The following is a 5,699-nucleotide window of genomic DNA, read 5'->3' on the forward strand; positions in this document are numbered from 1 at the left end:
ACTCAAAGGTTTACATGTTGTCCATCTAGTCTACCTCATGCTGTCAACAGGCTTCAATTAGTATAATGAATATACTTCCATTAAAGTTGAGACAACGTTTGAGAAGCTCATCCTTAAATTAATGCCAAGACGAGATTTTTATGAGGAGCTCAGATCAACACACATGTATATACTGATCTATACGTATGCAAAAATATGCTTTGGCCCAGAATGTAAGATGCGTTCTTGCTGCATATTTCTTGATAGCATATATGGTGCTCTCCATGCGTATATCATGACTGCGTATATGGTTTCATAACTGCATATATATGTCTTTATTGACAACGGATTAGGGTCTTCATGTAGTTGTACGTTTGCTCCATTGTCAACGGATTAGGACCTTCATGTCGTTGTGTGTTTGCTCCTTTGTTAACGGATTAGGGCATCATGTAGTTGTGCGATTGCTCCATTGCTGCATATATAGTCTGCATTATATGCATGAGTTTCCATGACTGCGTGTGGAGTTCCTCTGCCCTGCGTATAAATGATGAGGGCATTACGTTGACTGTGTATCAATGTCTAACTGCGCAGAGAGGTATTTATGTTGTGCGTAGATAGTCTCCATAGCTGGGTATATACAAATGTTTCCATGAACATATAGAGTCTCCATGTTGTGTGTTTATAGTCTCCATTACAGCGTATGAATTGCTTCCCTTACTACGGCTAGGTGTCTCCATTTGTGACTGCGGCTAGGGCTTATTATGGTCACCTTTACACAGCATATAATATCTTATCATGAATAGTGTATCACTGTCTCCTTGAACAGCGTATCACTGTCTCCATGACCTGTACATAAGTGTCTTTATGACCTGCATATGTCCTCTCTTTATGACCTGCGGCTAGGGCATCATACACTAGCATTTACTCTCATCGTTTCTCCTTCTCTAAAAACCCAAAGACGTGGAGAGGAGATCACATGAAGTGTGTGATCAAAATGACTTCAAGTCCTCTTCTATTTATACTAAAATGTGGATGATGAATAGGCATGACTATTGGGCTTTTGAGCCTACACAAGTTGTTGGCTGACTTGACAATTTGTTTTATAAATTCATAACTTCATAAATACTTATCGAAATTGGATGATCTTTAGATCAATTCTACACCTGTCGATGAGAGGGATCTAATAAAAATATCAGCTGCCATGAATAAGATGACCCACATGGAGTTTGGCCCTAGTTGCCAATTTTAACAGTCCCTCTCAACTAGGGAGAACTCCATCTGCTGATCCATATATCTGACTGTACTATCTTTGCCATTAGTGCCTTGCTCTACTCAGCTCAGCACTGCTCTACTATGCTAAACCATGAATAAGAAGAATTGATCGAGAATGTCTCATACCATTCTCCACTGACCCGAAGTCAGTCTTAGAGCGCGTACCACTAGTCCCAGACCAGTCTAAACCGACCCAAAGTCAACATCATAGTGGGTACCACTCCTACTACTGGTCCTAGATCAGTATCATCAGTGTCAGAGAGTGTACCACTAGTCCCAGACTAGTCTCAACCGACCCGAAGTCAGCGTCATAGTATGTACCACTCTCACTGGTCCCAGACCAGTCCTCCACTAACCCGAAGTCAGTCTCAGAGTATGTACCACTGGTCCCAAACTAGTCCCAACCGACCTGAAGTCAACGTCATAGTGGGTACAACTCCTACAACTGGTCCCAGACCAATATCATTGATCCCAGATCAATGAAGGTCATCCTAGCATAGGGAGTAGATACAGTGATGCATCAATCGGTACTACTATGGTACCTATCCTCATTTCCCTGCTCATTGATCAGATGAGAGGTACTTCCCATGAGTCCTAGAATGGATTGGTAGGATGCCTTGTCAGGAGAACTAATCATCCTATCCACAGGACAGTGAATCATCCTGTCAAGTGGATGCCACAGAGAACTAGTCATCCTGGCCCACAGGAGAGCAAATCATCCTGTTCTACAATGGCCATGGATAACATATCATCTAGGCCTCACAGGAGAACTAATCATCCTACTACACAATCGTCATGGAGAACACATCATCCAGACCTCACAGAACTAATCATCCTACTACATAGTCGTCATGGAGAACACTTCATCCAGACCTCACAAGAGAACTAATCATCATGCTACATACTCATCATGGAGAAAACATCATCCAGACCTCACAAGAGAACTAATCATCCTGCTACATAGTCGTCATGGAGAACACATCATCCAGACCTCACAGGTGGCCATGCTAGCAGCAATATACTCTGCCTTGATGGTGCTCAAAGCCACCGACTTCTGCTTCCTGCTCATCCAGGATATCGAAGCAGATCCCAAGGAGAACCAGCACTGAGAAGTGCTCTAGTGATCCTCCACACTGCCTGCCCGCTTAGCATTCGAATAATCATGTGGTTTCATATTTTCGGCAGTGTATCTCAATCCATGAGAGATTGTGCCCCGAAGACATCTCAGAAGATTCTTGGCACCAATCTAGTGAGGCTCAACCAAATATGAGCTCAACATGCTAACTGCAATACATATGTCCGAAAGGAAGTTCACCAAGAACGTCTACGTGAATGAGTTTATGAAACTCAGAGGAATTTCCCAAATCTGGTCCAACATCACTACCATATAACTTATGAAAGTTAAGATTCCCATGGTAGTCACAGGCTTGCAGTTTATTATTCCACACCCAGAATCCAACTCCCTCTTACTTCTACAAATGAGACGGTCTGCACCAATTAGAAATAGGTCGTCCTCATAAGGTGTTGGTATGAGAGGTCTATCATCCATAGCCTTTGAATTGTTTGGATCGGTTTCACTCCTAGTGAATCTCAGCTTCATCAGACAGTTATTGATCCTCTCATACTACGCCCGAGGTGTTTTGCTTCAAGCCATAGAGGGATTTCTTCCACCTGCATACATGAGATTCTTGATTATCAATCTCAAACCCCTCAGGTTGTTCCACACCTGTGGACCTGCCCATTGATGAGTGCCACCCTGTGACCTTCGACTTCCATTGCTGAAATGGAAACCGGGTTCTTCTTGCGATCAGGTACATAAAAGAAATTTTGTAAATGAATCGGGTTACCCTCATCAAATTGAGGGGTAACATTCCCTACACCCTTTCCAGGATAGGTGGCATCGACTCCAAGTATGATCCCACGATTGTTTCTATCTCTACCAAAATAGAGAGTGCACCCTACTATCCGATAAAGTGCCTTGAAGCACTATAATCAATAAGCCATATTCCCAAAGAATCTGAAGGAGAGGGCCAATACATGATAATGCTACTTTATCTTATCAGAGACAACATTAGATTCTTCATACCTGGGGTTCCTTGCTTCCTTTGAAGAGTCGGCCTTTTCCTTGATGACCTGCATTACCTATCATTCCATCCTTGGAATGATTGTTACTTTATCAAGTGATGTGTCCCTTCCATTCGGACACTCCTTTGCATAATGGCCAAACTTATTGCAACCAAGGCATCTGCCTTTCCTTCCACCCTTAGATCCGAACTTCCCAATGAAGTGATATTTAGGTAGGCCATTAGAAACTTCCGCAATGCCATTCTAATAATATTCTCTACTTTGACTTCACCCTTGGTGAATTAGAAGAGGGATGAGGAACCCATTGATCCTTTTGTCCTGTCCCAACTATCTTCAGTGATTTCTCTTTCACTCTTGCTTGGGCATTGTCTTCACCTCAGCTCTGATACCATGTTAATTTTAGGTATGTTCTATGTTAGAGCAATTTTTTTCAATTTTCACAGTTAGCTCAAAATCTTTTCCAAGTTAGCAATCACATCAGCATTAAAGTAAACTGCAGATAGAACATAAATATAAATCGCAGAAGACAAGCCAAGACAAAGGGGACACAGGATGTGGCGCTAACCAAGGACAAACCCCACAATGTGGGGAAACTCTTGATCAATTCTTCTTTTATGTTCTTCAAAATTCAACAGAGAAAGTGAGAGAGATAGTACATTTACAGTAGAAGATTAAACTTTGACTTTTCATATCTGCAGAGATCAGTTGAAGACATATTGCTTCAATTGATTCTCTAAGATGACTCCTCCTATCAAGGTGCTACATCTCGTCCATTTGTTGCACCTTATCGTGTAGCACCATGCTGCCCCATCACAGTGCTGGACCTAGATGACTGAGCTGCTCTCATCTGCTCACATCATCATGCTGCTCCTTACTTATCATGTTCACTGTGCTGCATCTTCCATGGTCTCATTCATCATCATGCTGCCCATGTTCATGATCTCATTCATCATCATGCTGCCCTTTATGACTGTAACTTCCAGCCTTGCTAACAACCCTTCAAGCCTTAAGGCTGCCTTATGTGCCACGCTGTCACCTACAATACTCAAAGGTTTACATGTTGTCCATCTAGTCTACCTCATGCTGTCAACAGGCTTCAATTAGTATAATGAATATACTTCCATTAAAGTTGTGACAACGTTTGAGAAGCTCATCCTTAAATTGATGCCGAGATGAGATTATTATGAGGAGCTCAGATCAACACACATGTATATACTAATCCATACGTATGCCAAAATATGCTTTGGCCCAGAACGTAAGATGCGTTCTTGTTGCATATTTCTTGACAGCATATATGGTGCTCTCCATGCGTATATCATGACTGCGTATATGGTTTCATAACTGCATATATATGTCTCTATTGACAACGGATTAGGGTCTTCATGTAGCTGTGCATTTTCTCCATTGTCAACGGATTAGGGCCTTCATGTAGCTATGTGTTTGCTCCATTGTCAACGGATTAGGGCATCACATAGTTGTGTGTTTGCTCCATTGCTGCGTATATAGTCTGCATTATATGCATGAGTTTCCATGAATGTGTGTGGAGTTCCTCTGCCCTGCGTATAAATAATGAGGGCATTATGTTGACTGTGTATCAATGTCTAACTGGGCAGAGAGGCATTTATGCTATGCGTAGATAGTCTCCATAGTTGCGTATATACAAATGTTTCCATGAACGTATAGAGTCTCCATGTTGTGCGTTTATAGTCTCCATTACAGCGTATGAATTGTTTCCCTTACTACAGCTAGGTGTCTCCATTTGTGACTGCGGCTAGGGCTTATTACGGTCACCTTTACACAGCGTATAATGTCTTATCATGAACAACGTATCACTGTCTCCATGACCTGTAGATAAGTGTCTTTATGACCTGCGTATGTCCTGTCTTTATGACCTGCGGCTAGGGCATCATACACTAGTGTTTACTCTCAGCGTTTCTCCTTCTCCAAAAACCCAAAGAGGTGGAGAGGAGATCACATGAAGTGTGTGATCACAATGACTTCAAGTCCTCTTCTATTATACTAAAACGTGGATGATGAATAGGCATGACTATTGGGCTTCTGAGCCTACACAAGTTGCTGGCCGACTTGACAATTTGTTTTATAAATTCATAACTTCATAAATACTTATCGGAATTGGATGATCTTTAGATCAATCCTACACCTGTCAATGAGAAGGATCCAATAAAAATATCAGCTACCATAAATAAGATGACCCACATGGAGTTTGGCCCTAGTTTCCAATTTTAACAATAAGGTACCTAGCTAACCCCCTATAGAGCTTGGAGACACTAGCACATGCCAAAGCCCACGCGGATTTATGGTGGGAAAGTCGCGTGTATGGTGTACGCATGTTGCAGAGAGTA

This window comes from Pinus tabuliformis, chromosome 8 (assembly GCF_031772625.1).
Source record: "Pinus tabuliformis cultivar Carrire ecotype Pingquan chromosome 8, CPIR1, whole genome shotgun sequence".
Lineage (NCBI taxonomy): Eukaryota > Viridiplantae > Streptophyta > Pinopsida > Pinales > Pinaceae > Pinus > Pinus tabuliformis.